Genomic DNA, 26677 nt, shown 5'->3' on the forward strand with positions numbered 1-26677 from the left:
AACTCCGGTCTCCCACACAGCTGGCTCTTTGTGAATTACTTTTTCTCTATTGCAATTCCCCTGTCTTGATAAATTGACTCTGTCTAGGCAACAGGCAAAGTGAACCCATTGGGCAGTTTCATATATACAATATTTTCTTTTTCCATTTACCTTTGATGGACATTTAGGTTGTTTCCATGCCTTGACTATCATGAATAATGCTGCAATAGGCATGGGAATGCACATACCTCTTTGACATACTGATTTCATTTCCTTTGGACATATATCCAGAAGTGAGACTGTGGTATCATATGGTAGTTCTATTTTTAATTTTTTAAGAAACCTTCATAATGTTTTTCATAACAGCTTCACAGTTTTATATTCCCACCAACAGTGTGAACAGGTTCGAATTCCTCTACAACTTTACCAACACTTGTGATCTTTTGGGTCTGGGTTTTACTGTTTGTTTGTTTTTGACACTTCCTAACATTACATTAAGGCTTTGATTTGCATTTCACTGATGATTAGTAAAGTTGAAAATCTTTTCATATGGCTGTTGGCCATTTGTTTGCCAAGCCAGAGCAATTAGGCAGGGGGAAAAAAAAGAAAGAAAGAAAAAGGATCAGAAAAAAGAGGTAAATGATCTCTCTTTGCAGATGGCATGATCTTATATATAGAAAGTCTCCACCAAAAAAAAAAAATAGAACTAATAAACAATAAATTTGCACAATACAAAATTAATATACAAAAATCTTGCATTTCTATACACAAACAATAAACTATCCCAAAAGGAAATTAAGAAAATAATTTCATTTATAATATCATTAGAAAGATAAAATTCTTAGGAATAAACTTAACTGAAGAGGACTTGTACCCTGAAAATTACCATTGATGAGATAAATTAAAGTAGACACAAATAAATGGAAAACAGCCTCTCTTCATGGATTGGAAGGCATAATGTTGTTAAAATGGCCATACTACCCGAAGCAACCTACAGATTTAATGCAATTCCTATCAAAATCTCAATGGCATTTTTTACAGAAAAAGAAAAAAAAATCCTAAAATTCATTTAGCCTGAGTACTTTTATTGCTAATCAGGCCTGCCTGTAACATTGGCAGAGTCCAGAGTAAGATTTCAAATAGATATTTAAATCTCATATCGCACATTAACTATGAAATAAATTTATTCTTTCTTTTTACATGGACAAGTATATCCTCATAAAAACCTGGGACGTCAGGTTTGAATCCTGAATTCCCAAAGTCTGTGGAGCCCTGAAACAGAAAATGATAGCACGGGGAGAGTCGTCTTCCATCCTTCAAGCCCTGGCCTGCCCACCTTTCTTTCACATACAACATCTCCATTTCACTTCAAATAACTGCCCCTTTAATATTCTTCAGATCCAGGGATTTCCATTCTGGCAGCAATGATCTGCCCTTGGAAGGAGAGAGTCAGAAAGAATCCACACAGACTCCGCAAGTGAAATCAGGGAATTTCAAGTCTAGGCACCAAAAGCATATTCCAGAAGAAGGATGCATGAGCTCCCTGTAGACCTGTCCTCCTACCCCCATGAACTGCTTACCCTGAGCAGGGCCAGAGGTGGGTTTTCTAAAGCCAGGGGCCCAGGACCCCCTTTTGTCAAAGCCTAAGGTGTAACATGATACATGTGTTCTGAAAAACACTTTGTCTTCTGCAAAATAGCACATTTAAAAATAACAGTACTTACAGAAAAAGTATGGTTAAGGATACTCCAAACTTATTCAACTTCATAACCAATTCAAAATAATAACAACTGATACTAAGGCAGTCCCTTGAACTGCCTTCAAGCAATTAGAAAGGAACAAGAAACAATAAAATGTAAATGTTTTCTTGCGGGCTCTGAGACAATGCAAATAGAATAGAAGTTCTGAGCCAGTCTGCAAGGTTGGCGTGCACCTCTTTGGGGAGGAAGTTGGATACAGTTGTTTATTTTTAATTTTCTTAAAAATGGAGTTCCTAATATCTAAAGGAAGAGATGATGATATTACTCCCAATACTGTAGAAGGTATATACCGTCCTGTGATATTGTTCCTAACAACTAGTGGGTGAGGGCATGATAAAAAAAAAAGATGGAGTTTAAAAGTCTCTTGCATATCCAGCAGAAGAACTTACTAAAGGCTTTTTTCCCCCACTAAAGGTTGTTATTCTACTCCATTCATTCCATCTTCACTTGCCTATTTAAGAAAAAGCAAGTATGACTCCAGCATCACTTTATGTTTAACTGATATCATTCCCTATTTACAACTGCATGGAAACTAATTTGTGTTACAGAAGCACACGTATTAGCAGAACAGATTCTCTAGCTGATTTACTTTTGTTATGAATGATTCCACTGATAATGATTGAAAGAACGAAACGCAATCTGCCACCCAATATGTAGATTCCCAGCACGCGAATATACACCACGCTAATTACTACTCCTTGTTCAAGGTCCCATTCAAATGTCACCTTCTCTTGCCTGCTTTCTTTTACATTACAAGTTTAAAGTGATCTTGAAGTTTTCAAGTCTGCTCCTGCAAACTTTTTACATCTTCTCCCTACATTGTCTTTAAGTTATTTATACATTGTATCATCTCCTTGAGGGCAAATTTAGGTTGCATTTATCTTTCCATAGGCCACTTTACCTCATCCAGAGTTTGGTTATTAAAACTATTTAGTAAATGTTCAAGCAAATAAATAAAACCTGCAATCTGGAAGCCATAAGTCTCTGCCAAAACTCAGTCTTGAATGATAAAAATTAAACGGTGATTCTTGTCTTGATTATCCACCAACTCAATGACTGCTCCTGAGAGGTTAAATGAAGCTATAGAAAAACAGACAATAAGACACACAACAAAAACAGTTATAGCATTTTTAGAATATCAGGCATAAAGCTAACCGCATAATGTACATTAGCTTACTCAATGACCAGCCTAGAAGTAAACGGCAGTATACACTGTTATATAAATGAAGAAACTGATGCTCAGAGAGGTTAAATAATTTTTCCAAGATGGCATCATCGGTGGAAGTGATGGACCTAGTATATCCTTTGAATCTCAGTTTCCTCATCTATAAAATCAAGTCAAATATCTTCCCCGAAGACCTCACAGAACTACCGTGAAGTTTGAGAGAGCTTCAAAAAAGCCCAACACAATATTAATTTCTTATGTTTGCAAAAAACATTAGAGGGTTTTTAAGTGCTTTCACATGCATCAAGTATTTTAAAAACCCTAAGGTTCTGTGCAAATGTGAATTATTATTAATTTATTATGCTGTTTTTAATCCTTACATGTTGTAGGCACTGCAAGACAATAATAATATCAACAGCTAACATTAAAATATGCTAAGCTTGGTGCTAAGAGTTCTACACTGATTGCCTTAATTTATACTAAAAGAAGAGCAGAAGTGAGGAAGTATTCTTAATCACCTACTTTAAAGATAAGAAAAATATACAGAAATTAAGCAATTTACATAATTCACTTTTACTGCATTAACAGGTCAGGATTTAAGTTTATATCACTACTTAAAAAAATAATAATTTATTTTATAACAGATTCAGTGTACATGTAATTGTCACTGATTATGATAACCTACAAGGATGGAGAGATGTATAAACTTTGAATAAATTGGGTCCTCTAAATGTCATATATACAAAAAATCCATAGCGGGATTCTATTGAAAAATTCTATGTCAATCATTTCCATTCTGGAATGTGTCAATTGGCCCCACAGTTATAACACTGAAGAATTACATAATTGCAAAAAAAACTTTGTAAATAAAATCACATTGTGGATGTGCTAACTGGGGCAGTTCATCTTTAAAGAAGCCCTGAAATTAATGATTTCATAAAATAACAACCAAAACATAAATTATACTTCTGAGCTATACCATAAATTAATACTTTTATGTATCAAATTTTCTCAGTGATGATACATTACATTTTGTATTAACAAATTTTATTTTTAAAAGCAATTTTAGATTTATAGGAAAATTGAGCAGCTGGTACTGAAGTTTTAATAATATCCTCTCTACCCAGTCTTTGCACACAGTTACTCTGATTATTCATCTTTCACTAGTATGGTACATTTGTCATAATTAATAAAGCAATACTGATACATTGTTATTAAATGATTTCGTTCCTTATTCAGATTTCCTGAGCTGTTACCTACTATCCTTTTTTCTGTTCCAGGAATTTATCCAGTATACCATACTATATTTAGTTGGCCTATGTCTTTAGACTCCTCTTGGTGAGGACATTGTCTCCGACTTCATTTTAATGACCTTAACTCTTTTAAAGAGTATGGTCAGGTATTTCGTAGAATATTCCTCTACTGGACTTTTCTGGGTTTTTTTTTTTTCATGATTATACTGAGAAAATGAGCCTGGGGAGAAAGACCACAGAAGTGAAGTGCTATTTCCATTACATCATACCAAGTGTACATACTGTCCACATGATTTATGGCTGTTGATGTTGACCTCAATAACCTGGCTGATGTAGTGTCAGATTCCTCCACTGTACAGTTACTCATTTTTTACCACTTTTCCATACTGTAATTTTTGGAAGGAAGTCACTATGAATTCTTAAGAATGAGAATTTGTTTAGAATGTCATAGCTACCAAATTTATAAGAAATTCTTTTATGTAGAACTTATTTATTCTCCCTCCCTCTCCCAGTTATTAAATTATTCAATTGTTCTTTATATCAGTAGAGACTTATGGATATTTACTTTATATTTTGGGTTATAATTCAAAGCTAGCTTACTTTCTTGCTCTACTTGTTCCAGCTTTCGGCTTTGGGAGCTCTTTCAGTAGACTCCTTTGTTCCTTTGACATATTGTTACCAGTGTGACTTATTTTTAATGCACTTATTTACTTTCTGGCCCTACAAGATGCTCCAGGATTATCTTGTATATTTTCTACTCCTGGCTTAGAATCAGCTGTTTCTCCAAGGAGTCCTTGTTCCTTTTATTATAAAATGGTATTAAAAAATCAACACTTGGCCAGGTGCAGTGGTTCATGCCTGTAATCCCAACACTTTGGGAGGCCGAGGCGGGTGGATCACCTGAGGTCAGGAGTTCAAGACCAGCCTAGCCAACACGCTGAAACCCCATCTCTACTAAAAATACAAAAATTAGCTGGGTATGGTGGTGGGTGCCTATAATGCCAGCTACTTGGGAGGCTTAGGCAGGAGAATCACTTGAGGCAGAGGTTGCAGTGAGCCAAGATTGCACCATTGCACTCCAGCCTGGGTGACAAGAGTAAAACCCTGTCTCAAAAAAAAAAAAAAAAGGCCAAATAGGAACAGCTCTGGTCTGCAGCTCCCAGTGAGATCAATGCAGAAGACGGGTGATTTCTGCATTTCCAACTGAGGTAGCTGGCTCATCTCATAGGGACTGGTTAGACAGTGGGTGCAGCCCATGGAGGGTGAGCCAAAGCAGGGTGGGGTGTCACTTCACCTGGGAAGTGCAAGGGGTCAGAAAACACCCTCCCCTAGCCAAGGGAAGCCATGAAGGAATGTGCCTTGAGGAACTGTGCACTCCGGCACAGATACTACGCTTTTCCCACGATCTTCGCAACTCACAGACCAGGAGATTCCCTCAGGTGCCTATGCTACCAGGGCCCTGGGTTTCAAGCACAAAACTGGGCAACAGTTTGGGCAGACACAAAGCTAGCTGCAGGAGTTTTTTTTTTCATACCCCAGTGGTGCCAGGAATGCCAGTGAGACAGAACTGTTCACTCTCCTGGAAAGGGGGATGAAGCCAGGGAGCCAAGTGGTCTAGCTCAATAGATCCCACTCCCATGGAGCCTAGCAAGCTAAGATTCATGGGCTTGAAATTCTCACTGCAGGCACAACAGTCTGAAGTCGCCCTGGGATGCTTAAGCATGGTGGAGGGCAGTGGGGCATCCACCATTACTGGGGCTTGAGTAACGGAGCCACCAAAAATTTTGAACTGGGCAGAGCCCACAACAGCTCAGCAAAGCCGCTATAGCCAGACTGCCTCTCTAAGTTCCTCCTCTCTGGACAAAGCCTCCAAGAAATAGGAGACTATGTGAAAAGACCAAACCTACATTGGATTGGTGTACCTGAAAGTGACGTGGAGAATGGAACCAAGTTGGAAAACACTCTTCAGGATATTATCCTGGAGAACTTCCCCAACATAGCAAGACAGGCCAACATTCAAATTCAGAAAATACAGAGAACACCACAAAGACACTCCTCAAGAAGAGCAACCCCAAGACACATAATCGTCAGATTCACCAAGGTTGAAATGAAGGAAAAAATGTTAACTGAAGCCAGGCAGAAAGGTCAGGGTACCGACAAAGGGAAGCCCATCAGACTAACAGTGGATCTCTCTGTAGAAACCCTACAAGCCAGAACAGAGGAGGGCCAATATTCAACATTCTTAAAGAAAAGAATTTTCAACCCAGAATTTCATATCCAGCAAAAAACTAAGCTTCATAAGTGAAGGAAAAATAAAATCCTTTACAGAGAAGCAAATGCTGAGACATTTTGTCACCAGCAGGCCTGCCTTACAAGAGCTATTGAAAGAAGCACAAGATATGGAAAGAAAAAGCCAGTACCAGCCAGTGCAAAAACATACGAAATTGTAAGATCATCGCACTAAATATGGAAAGGAAAAACTGGTACCAGCCACTGCAAAAACATACCAAATTGTAAAGACCATCAACATTATGAAGATACTGCACCAATTAACGGGCAAAACAACCAGCTAGGATCATAATGACTGGATCAAATTCACACATAACAATATTAACCTTAAATGTAAGTGGGCTAAATGCCCCAATTAAAAGACACAGACTGGCAAATGGGATAAAGAGTCAAGATTCATCAGTGTGCTGTATTCAGGAGACCCATCTCACATCCAAAGACACAACATGGGCTCAAAATAAAGGGATGAGGGAAGATTTACCAAGCAAATAAAAAGCAAAAAGAAAAAGAAAAATAAAATAAATAAAAGCAGGGGTTGCAATCCTAGTCTCGGATAAAACAGACTTTAAACCAACAAAGATCAAAAGAGACAAAGAAGGGTATTACATAATGGTAAAGGGATCAATGCAACAAGAAGGTCTAACTATTCTAAATATATATGCATCCAATACAAGGGCATCCAGATTCATAAAGCCAGTTCTTAGAGACCTACAGAGAGACTTGGACTCCCACACAATAATAGTGGGAGACTTTAACACCCCACTGTCAATATTAGACAGATCAATGAGACAGAAAATTAACAAGGATATTCAGGACTTGAACTTAGCTCTGGACCAAGCAGACCTAATAGACATCTATAGAACTCTCCACCCCTAATCAGCAGAATATATATTCTTCTCAGTACCACACTGCACTTATTCTAAAATTGACCACATAATTAGAAATAAAACACTCCTCAGAAAATCCAAAAGAACAGAAATCATAACAGTCTCTCAAACCACAGTTCAATCAAATTAGAACTCACGATTAAGAAACTCCCTCAAAACAGCACAACTGCATGGAAACTGAACAACCTTCTCCTGAATGACTACTGGGTAAAAAACAAAATTAAGGCAGAAATAAATACGTTCTTTGAAACCGATGAGAACAAAGATACAATGTAGCAGAATCTCTGGGACATAGCTAAAGCAGTTTTTAGAGGGAAATTTATAGCATTAAATGCCCACAGTAGAAAGTGGGAAAGATCTAAAATTGACACCCTAACATCACAATTAAAAGAACTAGAGAAGCAAGAGCAAACAAATTCAAAATCTAGCAGAAGATAAGAAATAACTTAGATCAGAGCAGAATTGAAGAAGATAGGGACATGAAAAACCCTTCAAAAACATCAATGCATCCAGGAGCTGGTTTTTTGAAAAGATTAACAAAATAGATAGACGGTTAGCCAGACTAATACAGAAGAAAAGAGAGAAGAATCAAATAGACACAATAAAAAATGATAAAGGGAAGATGACCACTGATCCCACAGAAATACAAACTACCGTCAGAGAATACTATAAACACCTCTATGCAAACAAACTAGAAAACCTAGCAGAAATGGATAAATTCCTAGACACATACACCCTCCCAAGACTAAACTAGGAAGAAGTCAAATCCTTGAATAGACCAATAACAAGTTCTGAAATTGGGGCAGTAATTAATAGCCTACCAGTCAAAAAAAAAGCCCAGGACCAGATGGATTCACAGCCAAATTCTACCAGAGGTAAAAAGAGGAGCTGGTACCATTCCTCCTGAAACTATTCCAAACAATGGAAAAAGAGGGAATCCTCCCTAACTCATTTTATGAGGCCAGCATCATTCTGATACCAAAACCTGGAAGAGACACAACACAAAAGGAAAATTTCAGGCCAATATCCCTGATGAACATCAATGCAAAAATCCTCAATAAAATACTGGCAAACTGAATCCAGCAGCACATCAAAAAGCTTATCCTCCACAATCAAGTCTGCTTCCTCCCTGGGATGCAAGGCTGGTTCAACATATGCAAATCAATAAATGTAATCCATCACATAAACAAAACTGATGACAAAAAACACATGATTATCTCAACAGATGCAGAAAAGGCCTTTGATAAAATTCAACACACCTTCATTCTAAAAACTCTCAGTAAACTAGGTATTGATGGAACCTATCTCAAAATAATAAGAGTTATTTACAACAAACCCACAGCCTATATCATACTGAATGGGCAAGAACTGGAAGCATTCCCTTTGAAGACCGGCACAAGAAAAGGATGCCCTCTCCCACCACTCCTATTCACCATATATTGGAAGTTCTAGGCAGTGTAATCAGGCTGGAGAAAGAAATAAAGCGTTTTCAGATAGGAAGAGAGGAAGCCAAATTGTCTCTGTTTGCAGATGACACGATTGTATATTTAGAAAACCCCATCGTTTTGGCCCAAAATCTCCTTAAGTTGATAAGCAACTTCAGCAAACTCTCAGGATACAAAAGCAGTGTGCAAAAATCGCAAGCATTTTTATACGCCAATAATAGACAAACAGAGAACCAAATCATGAGTGAACTCCCATTCACAATTGCTTCAAAGAGAATAAAATACCTAGGAATAAAACTTACACGGATGTGAAGGACCTCTTCAAGGAGAACTACAAACCACTGCTCAAGGAAATAAGAGAGGACACAAACAAGTGGAAAAACATTTCATGCCCATGGATAGGAAGAATCAATATCATCAAAATGGCCATACTGCCCAAAGTAAATTATAGATTCAATGCTATCCCTATCAAGCTCCCATTGACTTTCTTCACAGAACTAGAAAAAACTACTTTAAATTTCATATGGAACCAAAAAAGAGCCTGCATAGTCAAGACAATCCTAAGCAAAAAGAACAAAGCTGGAGGCATTATGCTACCTGACTTCAAACTCTACTACAATACTACAGTAACCAAAACAGCACGGTACTGGTACCAAAACAGATATATAGACCAATGAAACAGAACAGAGGCTTCAGAAATAATGCCACACATCTACAACCATCTGATCTTTGACAAACCCAACAAATACAAGCAATGGGGGATGTATTCCCTATTTAATAAATGGTGTTGGGAAAACTGGCTAGCTATATGCAGAAAACTGATACTGAACCCCTTCCTTAGACCTTATACAAAAACTAACTCAAGATGGATTAAAAACTTAAACGTAAGACCTGTAACTATGAAAACCCCAGAAGAAAACCTAGGCTATACCATTCAGGACATAGGCATGGGCAAAGACTTCACGTCTAAAACACCAAAAGCAATGGCCACAAAAGTCAAAATTGACAAATGGGATCTAATTAAACTAAAGAGTTTCTGTATAGCAAAAGAAACTATCATCAGAGTGAACAGACAACCTACAGAATGGGAGAACATTTTTGCAATCTACTCATCTGCCAAAGTGCTAATATCCAGAATCTACAAAGAACCTAAACAAGTTTACAAGAAAAAAATAAACAACCCCATCAAAAAGTGGGCAAAGGATATAAACAGACACTTCTTAAAAGAAGACATTTATGTGGCCAACAAACATATGAAAAAAAGCTCATCATCACTGGTCATTAGAGAAATGCAAATCAAAACCACAGTGAGATACCATCTCACACCAGTTAAAACGGCGATCATCAAAAAGTCAGGAAACAACAGATGCTGGAGAGGATGTGGAGAAATAGGAAGGCTTTTACACTGTTGGTGGGAGTGTAAATTAGGTCAAGTCAGCCATTGTGGAAGACAGTGTGGCAATTCCTTAAGGATCCAGAACCAGAAATACCATTTGATGCAGCGATCCCATCCCTGGGTATATACCCAAAGGATTATAAATCATTCTACTAAGACACACACTCATGTATGTTTACTGCAGCACTGTTCACAACAACAAAGACTTGGAATCAACCCAAATGCCCATCAATGATAGACTGGATAAAGAAAATGTGGCACATATACACCATGCAATACTATGCAGCTATAAAAAAGGATGAGCTCATGTCCTTTGCAGGGACATGGATGAAGCTGGAAACCATCATTCTCAGCAAACTAACACAGGAACAGAAAACCAAACACTGCATGTTCTCACTCATAAGTGGGAGTTGAAGAAAGAGAACACATGGACACAGGGAGGGGAACATCACACACTGGGCCCTTTGGTGGGTAGGGAACTAGGGGAGGGATAACATTAGGAGAAATACCTAATATAGATGACCGATTGATGGGTGCAGCAAACCACTGTGGCACATGTATACCTATGTTCCAAACCTGCACATTCTGCACATGTATCCCAGAACTTAAAGTATAATAAAAAGAAAACAAAAAAATCAACAGGCCAGGCCTGGTAGCTCATGCCTGTAATCCCAGCACCTTGGGAGGCCAAGGCGGGCGGATCACAAGGTCAGGAGTTCGAGATAAGCCTGGCCAACATGGTGAAACCCCGTCTCTACTAAAAATACAAAAATTAGCCAGGTGTGGTGGCAAGTGCCTGTAATCACTGCTATCTGGTGGCTAAGGCAGGAGAATTGCTTAAACCTAGGGGGCGGAGGCTGCAGTGAGCCAAGATCACACCATTGCACTCCAGCATTAGAGTACTAAGTGTGCCCATGGTTACCAGGGTGTTATTTATTTCAGATGTGTCATGGTAGTGCTTTTGTGTATTTACATGAACATCTTTGAATATTTCTATATATAACCACGTGTATCTATATTAAGTTAAACATTAGTTCTCCCTGATGTCTCCAACTGTAATGATTATCACATGGATTATTCAAGACTCTTCCCCTAGTTGATCAGTAAATTTCCACACCAACTGTGAGAAATATAACTCCCAATGTTTGCCATTTATAGGCTTAATTGTTCAATTCCCATATACATGCATAGCAGTATCAGAACTGTTAACCAGAAACCAATGAGAAATAATTTTATCAGCTAGAGTACAGTGCTTTTGTGCAGCTCATTTTGCCTACAGTCTGACAGATTCCATTCATTTTTAAAGACAGTTATGTTAAGACTGTTTTCTCTCTCCACCTTACAAGGTTCTCTCATACTTTGTAATGCAGTGAATTTCTTCTGTAAAGTCCATATTGCTTCTGGGATCCCCTGACCTAAATTATTTTCTAAAATTTGCCTGCATTATGGTAACTCTTTGTGTCAAAAACTTCTATTGCTTTTGGCAAATGCATAATGTTGCCAAAATGTCCACCAATATTGCACAGAATCATTTCACAGCTCCTCCAAGTCCCCTGTGCTTAACTTATCCTTCCCCTTCCCTGAACGCCAGGCAAAAACTGATCTTTTTCTTTACAGTTTTGCTTCTTTCCAAAATGTCATCTAATTGAAATCGTATAGCATGTAGCCTTTTCACACTGGCTGCTTGCATGTAACAGTATGCATTGGAGTTTCCTCCATGTCTTTTCATGATTTGAAAGCTCATTTCTTTTTACTGCTAAATAATATTCCATTTTATGGGTATCCTGTAGTTTATTCATTCATCTATTGAAAGACATCTTGATTGTTTTCCATTTTTGGTAACTACCAAGTAACAATAAACCTGCTATAAACATTTGTGTTCAGGATTTTTTTGTAGACATAATGTTTCAGTGTAATTGGGTATACACAGAGGAACACAATTGCAGATTATAATGCAAGGCTATGCTTAGCTCTGTAAGAAACAGACAAAATGTCTTCTAAAGTGGCTGCACCCTTTTACAGTCACATTTGAAAACTGGAAGAACGAGAGTTTCTCTTGCATTGCATTCTCAACAGCATTGGCTGTTGTCAGTAATTTGGATTTTGGCCATTCTAATAGGTGTAGTGGTTTCTCATTGTTGTTTTAATTTACTATTCTCTAATAACGTAAGATGTTGAGCATCTTTTCACATGCTTATATGCCATCTGTATATCTTATTTGGTGAGTTGAATGTTCAGATCTTTTGCTCATTACATAGAATTATTTAAATACCTTGGTGTCATTTGGATTTAACTTCTTTACTGGATATGTTTTTAAAACATTTTCTCTCATTCTGTGGCTTGTCTTCTCATTTACTTAACAATATATTTCACATAAGTTTTTAAATTTAATTAAGTTCAATATTTTTTAAAACTTTTTTCTTCATGGATCATGATTTGATCAAACCCAAGGTCACCTAGATTTTCTCCTATGCTATCTTATAGAAGTTTTCTAGTTTTTGTTTTACATTTAGAAATAAGGTCCATTTTAAATTAATTTTTGTGACAAGCATAAGGTATATGTCTAGATTCATTTTTGCATGTATATGTACAATTTTTGATGATTATTTGCTGAAAAGACTGTCCTTTCTCAATTGAATTAATTTTGCTCTGTAAAGGATCAGTTGAGGGTCTAAAAGAGGCTCTTTCCTCTTTTCTATTAATCCATTTGTCTATTCTTGTACAAATACCTCACTGTCTTAATTACTGTAGCTTTATAATCCTACTTGAAATTGAGTAGTGTCAGTTTTCCAACTTAGTCCTTTTGTCAGTATTATGTAGACTATTCTGGGTCTCTTGCATTTCCATATAAATTTTAAAATCATCCTTTGAGATGAAGCTAAAAAATAGAGTAAATTTGTCAATAACCACAAAATAACTTGCTGAGAATTTATTAGAATTGCATTGCATCAAATGTATACACCAATTTGTGAAGAATTTATATCTCAACATTATTAAATCTACTTATCCATGAAAGTGGTACATCTCCATTTATTTAGATCTTCCTTTATTTCTTTCGTCAGACTTAAAATTTTCCATATACATAATATATGTTGTATACATATTTGGTTGTTTATATTTCATTTTTGCTGGGGGAAGGAATGAAAACTGTATTTTGTTTTCAACTTCAATTTTCGCTTGTTCACTGGTGGTATGTGGAAAGACAATTGACTTCTATTAACCTCGCATCCCACGACCTTGCTATAATCACATATTAATTCCAGGAGTCAACTCTTTCAGTTTTACTAAATAGATAATTATGTCATCGTGAACAAAGGTAGTTTTCTTTTTTTCTTCTAATCCGTATATATATTTTTTCTTGCCTTGTTGCACCAATTAGGACATCCAGTAGGATGGTGAATAAGAGTGGCAAAAGAAACAACCTTGTCTTGTTCCCAATAATAGAAGAAAAGCATATCATTTGTCACCATAAAATATCGTGAAGGCCTATTTTTTAGCTGTTCCAGATTAAGTTGAGGATGTTTTTTATTCCTAGTTTTCTAAGACTTTTTCTCATAAATAGATGTTGGAGATGTTGGATTTTGTCAAATGCTTTTTCCGCATCAATTGACAGAGTCATAAAATAGTTCTTTAGCCAGTTAATATAGTGTATCACATTAATTGATTTTGATTTTTAAATGTCAGATCAGTCTGGCATGCCTAAAATAAATTGCACTTACTGTGATGTATAACTACTTTTATACATTTTTGGATTCAATTAGCTAATATTTTATTGAAAATTTTTCCATCTATATTCATAAAATATATTGAGCTGTAGTTTTCATTTCCTGTAGTGTATTTCCCCGGTTTTGATATTAAGATAACGCCTGCCTCCTTGAATGAGTTAGGAGGTATATCTCTTACTTCTATTTTCTAAAAGTGATTATAGAGAACTGATATTATTTCTTCCTTAAATGCTTGGTGGAATTCATCAGTGAAAGAATCTGGGCCAGATGCTTTCTTTTTTGAAAGATTATTAATGATTTATCAATTTTTTAAATAAATGTAGATCTATTTAGGTAATGTATTTCTTTTCGGTAAGTTTTGATGGTTTATGTCTTTCAAGGAATTGATTCATTTCATCTAAATTACCAAATGTGTCAGTATACATTTGTTTGTAATATTCTTTTATTATCCTTTCAATGTCTATGGAATCAATATTTATAATTTATGTCTTCTCCCTTTTTCACTTGGTTAGCCTGGCTATGGATTTATCGATTTTATTGATCTTTTAAAGCATTGCCTTTTGGGTTTATTGACTTTCTCTGTTGACCTCATGTTTTCAACTTTATTGATTTCTGCTCGAAGTTTTAAGTCTTTCCTTCTACTTACTTGAGGCTTAAATTGCTCTTCTCTCTTTACTTTCCTAAGGCACATTTCTATTAGTGATTTTAGATTTTTCTTCTTTTCTAATATATGCATTTGCCGCTATAAATTTGCCTCTAAGCACTGCTTTTACAGCATTCCATTAAAAAATAAAAAATAAAAATAGGACTTGTAATGCAAAATACATCTGCAATCTCAGATTTTATGAATATCTTCAGGTTTGAGACACATTTATTTAAAGATACAACAGAAGGACTATTAGGAGACAGGAAACTGTGGGTGAAAAGAATTATCCTTTCTCTTTCTTTTTTAATCAACTTTTATTTTAAGTTCCAGGGTACAGGTGCAGGATGTGCAGGTTTGTTACATAGGTAAACGTGTGCCATGGTGCTTTGCTGCACAGATCAACCCATCACCTAGGTATGAAGCCAAGCATCCACTAGCTATTCTTCCTGAGCATCCCATAAATTTTGATGCACATATGACTTTCTTTCATTCGAAATATTTTTAAATTTCCTTTGAGACTTCTTCTTTGACCTCTGTGTTATTTAATCTCAAACTATTTGGGGATTTTTGAGTTTTTTTCTGGTACTGATTTCTAGTTAAATTTCTTTATAGTCTAAGAACACATGCAGTAAGCCTTCTATTCTTTTAAAGTTGTGAGGGTATCTTTTTCAGCTCCAGGATGTGGTCTATTTTGCATAAAGTCCCATATAAACTTGAGAGGAATATGTATTCTGCTGTTACTTGATTAATTATTCTGCTGCTACTTGAACAGTTAGATCCTGTTCATTGTTAGTGCTATTCAGTTGAATATTTTCCTGATTTCTGCTTGTTGAAAGTAGCTGTTATTAATATAGGGATGTTGCGATCTCCAAAAATGATATTAAATAATATTAAATTTGATTATTTCTTCTTGCAGTTTTATAAATTTTTGTCTCATGTATTTAGATGCTGTGTTACCTGCATAACTTAAGAATTATTATGTTTTTTGGATAATTGCCCCTTTCTCATTATTTAATGTCCATCTTCATCCCTGATAATTTCCCCTTTTTTTTTTTTTGAGACAGGGTCTCATTCTGTCACCCAGGCTGGAGTGCAGTGGCCCAGTCAAGGCCCAGTACAGCCTTGACTTCCTGGTCTCAAGTGATTATCCCATTTCAGCTCCCTTCCACCCCACACTGTCCCCCAACACAGACCCTCCCACCACCCTGAGTAGCTGGAACTATGGGCATGTGCCACCACACCTAGAGAATTTTTTGTATTTTTTGTAGAGATGAGGTTTCACCATGTTTCCCAGACTGGTTTTAAACTCCTGAGCTCAAGGAATCCATGTGCCTTGGCTTTGCAAAGTGTTGGGATTACAGGCATAAGCCACCCTGTATCCCAGCCTCTCCTTCATTTTAAATGATAATTTCAATGGATATAGAATACTAGGTTAGTGGGATTTTTTTCTTTTATTTTCTTTATTTCTTTAAATATTTTACTTCATTCTCTACTTGGTTGTAAGGTTTCTGACAAAAAAAGTTTAAAATAATTCTTAGCCTTGCCCCTCTACACTTATTCACTCCCTTGCCACTATGGCTTCTTTCAAAATTATTTGTCTTGGGTTTTCTCCCATGAAATGCTTAGGTGTAGATTTTTGGTTTTTATTCTTGTTGGTGTTCTCTAAGATTCCTGGGTTTGTGGCTTGGTGTCTATCATTAATTTTGGGAACTTCTTGGATACGATTACTTCAAATACAATAGTTCCTCCTTATCCATAGTTTTGCTTTCCACACTTTCAGTTACCCGTGAGTCACTGTGGTCTGAAAGTACTTAATGAAAAATTCCAGAAATAAACAATGCACAAGTTTTCAGTTGTGCTTGGTTCTGAGTGTTGTTATAATTTTTCTATTTTATTATATTGTTAATCTCTGCTTATGCCTAATTTATAAGTTAAACCTTATCATAGATATGTACATATAGGAAAAAACATACACTGTATACGTAGGGTTTGGTACTATCTGCATTTTCAGGCATCCACTGGGAGTCTTTGAATGTATCCACCATGGATAAGAGGGAACTACTGTACTTCCTCTGCACTTCCTCTGCTCCTTTCTTTCTTCTTCCTGTAGTACTTCAATTACGCATATGTTATATTTTTGTAATTGTTCTTGGATATTGGAATGGAGGTTGTAGTCCTTTTTCTCTTAGTATTTCAATTTGCAATGTCTCCTTTGATACATCTTTAAATTCATTGATTTTTTTTCTTGTTTAGTAATGAGCTTATCAAAGGCATTCTTCATTTCTATTGCAGTGTTTTTCATTTCTGTCATTTTCTTCTGATTCCTTCTTAGAGTTTTCATTATTCTGTTTACATTATTCATCTGCTCTTATATGCTTATACTTTTTCTATTGCAGTCCTTAATATAACTAGTCATAGTTATGTTTAATTATCTATTTGATTATTCCAAACATTGTTTTATATCAAATTCTAGTTCAGATGCTTACTTTGTCTCTTCTGACTGTGTTTTTCCTTTTCTTTTTGTATAGCCTTATGATTTTTTGTTAAAAGTCAAACATGATGTATCAGGTAATGACAACTGAGGAAAATAGGTCTTTAGTATGAGGTTTTATGTCAATCTGTCTAGCAAATGGGTTGTGCTTCATGTTTTCCATAGCTATAGGTGCCAGAGACTTTAGTTTCCTCAGTGCCTTTGTTTTCTCCACGTTGGATTTCCCTAAGAATTCCTTCTTAAATAGAGTCTGTGTTTTGCAGCTCTTTCCATTGTAACCCATTGTGATTATTCTGGAGCTGTGTTGTGTTGGTAAGATGTGGAGGAGGTAAGTATATTTCAGTCTTTTAGTGGGCTCAAGTCCCTGAATTGGACTTCAGAAGTGTTTCTTAGCCTTTTTTTCCTTCCACTAAGTAATACAAGAAAGCTAGAGAGGAACACTGGGGGCTAACTGCCCTTCTCCATGGTCAAATAAGGCTCTGGTAAAGTTGTTTCCCTTGAGTAGTAAACCTTGGCTATGGAGAATGCTCTAGGATTATTTCAAAATGGTACTTTCCCCCAATTGACCAAGATATGAGAGATGTTTTCTAAGATCTTCACCATCAAAATCTGGTGGGCTTCCTGAAGATAAAATCCAAGAAAGTGTGAGGCGCCTCCTTCAGAATGGGCCTCCCCCAATTTTTTACTCTCAAGCTAGTCCATAGTCAGCCTCCGGCAATTCATCCTACCAGTTTATGGCTTCAGTGGCACCTGCTCCAGGTAAGTTTATTTAGGCTATGATCTAACATTCCACTCATGAGATTTCTTCATGGTGTTGTGTGGAGATTTAGATTATTTATTCTGCTGTATAATTTTCAACTGTGTGAATATTAACGCAACTTATTTATCCTACTCATTGTTGATGAACATTTCCAGTTTTTGTGTCTCACGACTAGTGATACCATGAACATTCTGGAACATGATTTCTGGTGAACATACACCCGCATTTCTGTTGGGTATACACCTGAGAGTAAAAATTCTGGGTTATAGGGAATGCATATACTGTACTTTATTAGACACTGCCAAGTTGTTTTCCTAAGTGGATGTTTCTAGAATGATGTATAAGAGTACCAATTACCCCACGTTTTCATCAGCACTGAGTATTTTCCAACTTACTCGTTTTAGTTATTCTGGTAGGGGTGGTATTATATTGCATTGTGGTTTTAATCTACATATCCCAGATGAGTCATAAAGTTGAGCACCTTTTATTTCTGTTTATTGACTATTTTAATATATTCTCTTTTCCGAAGTGTCCAAGTCTTCTTCCCACTTTTCTACTGAGCTATTGCTTTTTTTTTTCTCATTGACTTTTAAGAGTTCTTTATATATTCCAAATGTGTATCATTTTGGGAGGGAATACAGATATGCCAATGCATTTTTTAATTTGTATTTTCATTGGGATATTGTCATTTAAAACTGTGACTTTTAAAAGAATGTGGTTTGGCTGAAATACTCAGGACAGGCTAGTAGCCTGTATATTCACTGTTCCACCAAAGAGAAGGCACATACCATATGTGTTGGTTGAATTATGGTTAAGAATTTCTCTGACTCTCCAAAGTAGGCCTTTGGTTCATACAAATGTAATGGCATTTTTTGCAATTACTTTTTTCCCCATAAGTTATTGAGGCATAGGTGGTATTTGGTTACATGAGTAAGTTCTTTAGGGATGATTTGTGAGATATTGGTGCACCCATCACCTGAGCAGTATACACTGCAACATATTTGTAGTCTTTTATACCTCGCCCACCTCTCACCCTTCCCCCTAAGTGCCCAAAGTCCATTGTATCATTCTTATGCCTTTGAGTCCTCATAACTTAGTTCCCATATATCTGTGAGAACATGTGACATGTTTGGTTTTCCATTCCTGAGTTACTTTACTTAGAATAAGTCTCCCATCTCATTCAGGTCACTGCAAACGCTGTTAATTCATTCCTTTTTATGGCTGCATAGTATTCCATTATATATACATACCACAGTTTCTTTATCCACTTGTTGATTGATGGACATTTGGGTTGGTTCCATGATTTTGCTATTTTGAATTGTGCCACTATAAATGCATGTGCAAGTATCTTTTTTGAATAGTGACTTCTTTTCCTCTGGGTAGATACCCAGTAGTGGGATTGCTGGATCAAATGGTAGTTCTACTTTTAATTCTTCAAGGAATCTCCACACTGTTTTCCAAAGTGGCTGTACTAGTTTACATTCCCATCAGCAGTGTAGAAGTGTTCCCTGTTCACTGCATCCACGCTAACATCTATTGTTTTTTGATTTTTTTTAATTATGGCCATTCTTGCAGGAGTGAGGTGGTATCACATTATGGTTTTGATTTGCATTTCCCTGATCATTTGTGACATTGAGCGTTTTTTCCTATGTTTGTTGGCCATTTGTATATCTTCTTTTGAGAACTGCCTATTCATATCCTTAGCCACTTTTTGATGGAATTATTTTTTTCTTACTGATTTGTTTGAGTTCATTGTAGATTATGGATATTAGTACTTTGTCAGATGTACAGATTATGAAGATTTTTCTCCCACTCTGTTGGTTATCTGTTTACTCTGCTGACTCTTCCTTTTGCCATGCAAAAGCTCTTTAGTTTAACAAGGTTCCAGCTATTGATCTTTGTTTTTATTGCATTTCCTTTCAGGTTGTTGGTCATGAAATCCTTGCCTAAGCCAACATCCAGCCCTATACAAAAAATCAGCTCAAGATGGATTAAGGACTTAAACCTAAGACCTGAAACTATAAAAATTCTAGGAGATAACATTGCAATTACTTTTAAATGGCAAAAACTGCAATTACTTTTGCAACAATCTAACACAATTTTGTTAAGCATTATCATGGAGTCACAGCTCATCTCCCCTTCTCTGCTAGAACAGAGGAATTAAAGAGGAAGAGATATTTCATTTGGAATGAGGCTACATGGTTGAATTTTCTGCATTTTCAGTTTTCTCTATTTTCTTTTATCTGTTTACCTTTTAAAGTAGGTTGCATTAGAATGCACTGTATTGCCACTCATTGCTCCTGTGTCCACCAGAATCTCATGATCCTCAGGTTGGTTTCTAATGATCTTTCAAAATCCCACACAAAGAAATCAATGCATCACTGATTTCAATAATGGAAAGTAGGCAGGGGAGCTTCTATGTTCTCAGATTCTTCAAGGAATTGCCTAATCTTCTGAGAAACTCTAAAATTCTTCCTTTTCTCTATGTTATTATTGGAAAACTGAAAATGAAACACAGGAAGTATAATCAGTGAGGAAACAATTATCTTTTCCATTCTTCTGAAACCCACCCCCATTCCCAGGTAAAACATGTAAATATGGATCTGAGTCTTCCTGTCTCTACACAGCCTTGAAGTTAATTTGCCCTTAATGTTTATGCTGGTAGGGGATTCCATTTTCAATTTTTTAAAGGTAGCTAGGAGGCTGGGAGAAAAAAGAAACTAATAAATGAGTTGAAATGGCAAATCTAAAATAAACATGCATTAATAGTTAAGACCACACCCATCTAAGGATTACTAAGAATTATTGGCTGGCCACGGCACTCTGTGAGGCCAAGGCAAGTGGATCACCTGAGTTCAGGACTTCAAGACCAGTCTGTCCAACATGGTGAAACCCCATCTTTACTAAAAGTACAAAAAAATTAGCCATGTATGGTGGTGCACACCTGTAATCCCAGTTACTCAGGAGGCTGAGGCATGAGAATTGCTTGAACTCAGGAGACAGAGGTTGCAGTGAACCGAGATCATGCCACTGCATTCCAGCCTGGGCAATAGAGTGAGACTCTGTCTTGAAAAAAAAAAGAAGAATTATTAATATATTTGGTTATTTATGAATCAGATGCACAGAAAGGTTAAGAGATCAGATAATGCACACAAAATATTTGATTAACCATTTTGCCGATTTGCAAATCTGTCTTACACCCATAACAAAAGGTATTCACAGATACATACAAATAGTTAAGTTTGAATTTGCTGTCCATGAAAGAAAGAAAATAAATCAGAGAAGTGACTTTAAACACATTTAGCACGGGAACCCAGTTCAATTCTCCTTCTCAACATGTTGCCATTAAATCTTAAGATAAATTAGAGTGAATTTTTGCAAATGATCTGACAGGCATTTTGAAGGAAGTGAGGCTCAAAGGATTTAGAGCTAAATATTCACTTTTTCTTATCCATACTGCCCAACAACCAGATAGTAAACAATTACATAAACCTCCTAAAATGTTTTTGAAGGTTGACACATTCTATGGAGATCAACATTACTCGTATAGTGATATTGATATAGTCTGTAATCTATCAGGTGTGTCGAAGCACCTTGCTTTACCTTGGTAAGAGGAAAACAAGATGATCAGTTTGCAAAACCCATCGACTTTGATATTTGATCTTGTCTAGATGGTTGATGTCCCTTCCTTTTAAGACAGTAGCCAACTGCTTTGCATCAATAATTTGATACTAGGGCATTTTTAAGATACCACACTCTCCTCCTATCCCTTACTATTACAAACATCTATCTTTCTACTTTCTTTATGACTTAGTAACTCAGAAGGCTTAGTTATGCTTAGTTGAATGAAAATTTATCAAGACCAAGAACTAGGAGGGCTCACCAGCTTACTACTGTCGGTGAACTAATTAGAAAAATGTTAACTAAATTTTAAGTGTCTAAAATAGTTGTGCAATGTGGATTTGTTGTAACAGCGTTTGAACGCAATTGTGTTGTCTAAACTTCAATATAGTTTTTCAAAACCTGAAATAATTAAAGTTTATAATAAATAGATAGATTCAAGATAGTATGGTCAACACTTTTTAAGAAAAGGAGAAAAAAAGTGGAGCTGCAAAGAGCAATGAATGAATCAGAGGCAAAGTGATACCGACAAAAATGGTGGTAATATTGCCACCTATACATTTGTATCAACTTCATTTTATATCAATTACACCAATAGACTAACCCTGTGGGGTTAAAATCAGCAAATAGTATTATACCCATTTTAGAAGAGGAGGCATTAGACGACTGGAGTGAATTCTTTTTAACAACCGAGCTAGGTCTAGAATCAGATTCTCTAACTTCTTAGTCTATGTATATAACAATGAAAACATGTCAAAGCAAAAACAAAACCTCAGGAGAATTCAGATTGACTTTTGAAAAAAAATTTACGTTTATTTATTTCCAATGAATTTGTAATAATACCACTTAGAGTTACTATTTGTTTCCTTTTACTCCATGCACTATCCTAGTGAATCCATTTAAAATATACAATAGTCCTATGAAGTAGAAATTATTATTTCCATGTTTCAGATAATTTGCCAAAAGTTACATCGGTAATCACTAGCAGAATCTTTATCAATATTTTATCAACAAACATATAAACTAAAAAAAAATTTCTAAAGAACCTAGTGCCAGGAACTTGATATTAATTACATTCTACAATAAAAAAGAGCAAGGGCTACTCGAAGAAATGGTTGAATCTTGGGCTGGGGCAGGATATATGATGAAACTGGAGCCTCTTGTAGTGCCAAAAACTAAAGAAATATCTGCAAAAAAGGAAAAAGAAATCCCACAATGATAGAGGTATGTCAAAATGACACAGGGGTCAAACAAAAGACCTTCAATGGCCAAAACTGAAATAATTTAGCAACAAAATAATATAATATTTGGTTGTAACTTAAGGATAAAACAAATGTCCATGAGTTCATACTGCCATAAATAAATGATTGTCAGGTGCAGTGGTGCACACCTATAGTCTCATCTGCTCAGGAGGCTGAGACAGGAGGATTACTTGAGCTCAGGAGTTTGAGACCCATCTAGGCAACATAGCAAGGTCTCATATCTAAAACAATAATAATAGATTGAATAAATAAATTCGAAAAATAGACAAATCTCCTGGACAGAAAGATTTCAAGTATTTAATGTAGTGACACTGCCCTCAAGGAGAAGGAGCTCTCCTTAAGTATGGCCTGTGCATAGTGACTTCCTACAAAAGAGCATAGTATGGAAAGTGGGGAAAAGTAACTTTACAATGGAGAAATCTGACAAATGTTATCTCAGTCAAGTGGTCAATGCCAACATCATCAGTAATAAGTTGTATTGATGGCATGGTATCTTTGACGTGATGTGATAAAAAGGGCTCATGATCTTTCTTCTGAAGACCCATAGTCCCAATTCAATCATGAGCAATTCATCAGTCAAAGCTCAGTAGAGGGACATCCTAAAAAACACCTGTCCAGTACTGCTCAAAACACTCAAGGCCCTTAAAATTTTGGCCCTGAAACTGTCCCTACGAAGAGGAGCCTTACGAAACATGACATCAATATGAAATGAGGTTTTTGGGATGGGATCCTGGAACAGAGAAAGGGCATTAGGTAAAAACTGAGGAAATCTTAATAAGGTATAGAATTTAGTTAATAATAACATATCATCAATACTGGTTCATTAATTGTGACAAATGTACCCTACTAATGTCAGAAGCTAATTATAGGGTGAAGCGACTTTCCATATCTTTGCAACTTTTCTGTAAATATAAAGGAATTCAAAAATAAAACTGTTTATTTTTGTAAAGCTGTATAACTTTGGAACAAAGTTTAAAACAATTTTTTTTTTAGTTTGGAAAAGTAAATCTGAAAGAAGTAAATTCATTTAATCAATACATCAGCTTAGTTTATTTGTTCGTTCATTGATACCTTTTATTATTTAACAAATACTCTTCTGTCTACTTTGTTGCAGCATAGCACTATATCATAAGGGCTCCACAGCTCTGTAATGGGTGTTTTCTCTATCTGATTACTTGTATACTCTTGAGAAGATGTTGTTTACTACGCTGGGGAGTTCAAAATTCCAGCACAGTGCAGCAGACCATTTGATGAAATCCTGAAAAGAAGGGAGGGAAATATTGAAGGGCAGGTGCTACTCAAAAGGTTACTGTGGATGAAGAATTTCTCATAACTGGATTTTGATGAGAGATTATATTGCACAAATTGGTCTATTGAAAATGTCTTTGATTATTTTTTGACTATGTGGTCTTCAAATGCACTGTAGTGTTAATCAGAGCCTGTAATAACTACCGGTTATTAGTTGACCTGTGACATTACCATGTTCTCATAGTGGCAACAAAAGTCAGTCTTTGAATAGTATGTTCATTTAATTAAAAATATTTAGAATACTACAGTATTTCCAAAGACAAATCTTTTGTGTGACAGATGTAAAATAACACCCATAAGCTGAAGGGTCTTTCTTAGAAAAGCGTTCTGTAGCAGCTTTAACAAGAGTATTGGGAGTCGCTTTAGGAAGCTCACTTCTTTTGGCCTGCAAATAATTAAATATTTAAATTTGATTTAAATATTAAATTGATTTTGCATATAAGCTGACCTCATATTCAAAATCTCGTACTTTAGAAGAAATGATTGAGGCCAGGCACGGTGGCTCATGCCTGTAATCCCAGCACTTTGGGAGGCCGAGGTGGGCGGATAACGAGGTCAGGAGATCGAGACCATCCTGGCTAACACGGTGAAACCCCGTCTCTACTAAAAATACAAAAGAATTAGCCGGGCATGGTGGCAGGCGCCTGTAGTCCCAGCTACTCGGGAGGCTGAGGCAGGAGAATGGCGTGAACGCAGGAGAATGGCGTGAACGCAGGAGACGCAGCTTGCAGTGAGCCGAGATCACTCTACTGCACTCCAGCCTGGGGGACAGAGCGAGACTCCGTTAAAAAAAAAAAAAGAAGAAGAAGAAATGATTGAATTACTCTAATTATTCTCATGGTCATTTTGCCTTCTATAGGAGTACACTCTGATCATCAAACTCATTTTCCACTGCAAAATATGTTGAACACAAAAACTGAAGTTCTTGAGGCATTTAGATACCCATTTTTTTTGTAGTGACCACTGCAATGTGGATGAAGGCTGACTAGAAATATACCTTCAACTTAATGGTCTAATGGTTGTCCCCCAAGCCCATAGAAATAGCACATAGCATAAATCTGTGTTTTCTGAAAATATCACATTGTATTCTTGAAGTCATCAGCATGGAAATGATCTCCAGTGTAAAATCTATATGAGATATATGGGACTCTCTACAAGGAATATTGGATTATTGCACTCTGTAGCTTTGAAAACCATCTTTCTTGGATGACAGCAGAAAGCTTCAATATAGTTGCATGAATTATAAATGACACCCAGTACTCTTGTTGAAGCAGCTGCAGAATGCTTTTCTAAGACAGACCCTTCAGCTTGTGGATGTTATTTTACATCTGTCACACCAAAGATTTGCCTTTGGGAATACTTTAGTTTTCTAGATATTTTTAGTAAATTGAACATAGTACTCAAAGACTAGTTTTCTTTTCTTTTCTTTTCTTTTTTTTTTTAATTCTCAGAATGGAAGAGACATGTATTTAACCTGAAAATGAAGTCATGGCTTTTAAACAATTAGCCCCAAACAGGAATTGATTAAAAATAAATAAATAAATAAAAGGCCTGTCTGTGAAGGGGTGAGGACAAAACTAACATTGATTTTGGAGTACAGCTTCTTAATAGTTCAGACTTTTAGGTGCCTTTGAACATCTTTACTATCAGTAGAGAAATGGGGTAGCACACAGATCAGAAGCCCCAAATCAACACTCCCCTTTTCAAAGACAAACTGCTGGCTTAATTCACATTCTTTTACATATCTTTTTTTTTTATATTCTCTCTAAACATTCCACATATTTTTAGGCTGGGTACTTATACCATGGGCTTTTACCATGTCAGCAATTTTCTTTAGTGACAGCCTAAATAAATAAATAGTTGAATTTTAAGGACATACCTGTCATTGAAAAACCAGTAAAATGAAATCAGACTCCTTCTGTATTCAAAGTGAAGATCACTCAACAACCAAAAAAAAATTTTAAGCTGTTCATACATTTCCACTTTTACTCTACCAAAAAGTACCTTTGTAATACCTTTAAATGATTTTTTAATGTGTCATAAGTTGGTAGACTCCCTGGAATCTACAAAGGAAAGCAAATAATGTGTATGCTATTGAATTATGTATTATAATTTTTCCCCAACAAGGTAACAGAAAGTACACGAGGTTCACAGTCATACCATGGTTTGAAAGAAAATTATAGAGTGAAACCAGACCTTAGAAAGATGCAGAGGCAAGATCACTGAGCAATGTATCCAGAGGACCAGAGAGATTTGGGTCTTTTCTCTGGGGTTAGTTAGTTGTGTGACTGAGGGTGAGTTACTCAGCTTATTGAACTTCAAAGTAGTCATTTGTTAAAAATTTTTCATAGACTCATGAATGATTGGAATTTAGAATAATGGGCCAGTCATGGTGGCTCACGTCTATAATCCCAGGATTTTGAGAGGCTAACACAGGAGTATCTTTTGAACTCATGAGTTTGAGGCCAGCCTGGGTAACATAGTGAGACTCCACTTTCACAAAAAATAAAAAATATTAGCCAGGTATGGTGGCACATGCCTGTTGTCCCGGCTATTCAGGAGGCTGAGGCAAGAGAATCAGTTGAGCCCAGGAGTTCGAGGCTGTAGTGAGCTATGATTGTGTTACTGCACTCCAGGCTGGATGACAGAGCAGGAACCTGTTTCAAAACCATTTTTTAAAAGAAATTTAG

The 26677-nt window shown here is 36.3% G+C and overlaps 1 long non-coding RNA gene across 1 annotated transcript; it reads right to left on the reverse strand.

Moving 5' to 3' along the window:
• Nucleotides 1-2635: 2635 nt before the first annotated feature.
• Nucleotides 2636-20782, reverse strand: LOC115832099. Its single transcript, XR_004027550.1, has 3 exons — nucleotides 20741-20782; nucleotides 20048-20297; nucleotides 2636-2819 (listed from the first exon to the last, which is right to left on the reverse strand). It is a non-coding gene; the product is annotated as an uncharacterized LOC115832099 (long non-coding RNA).
• Nucleotides 20783-26677: the final 5895 nt, after the last annotated feature.

The sequence above is a fragment of the Nomascus leucogenys genome, chromosome 21, assembly GCF_006542625.1.
Source record: "Nomascus leucogenys isolate Asia chromosome 21, Asia_NLE_v1, whole genome shotgun sequence".
NCBI classification, from domain to species: domain Eukaryota; kingdom Metazoa; phylum Chordata; class Mammalia; order Primates; family Hylobatidae; genus Nomascus; species Nomascus leucogenys.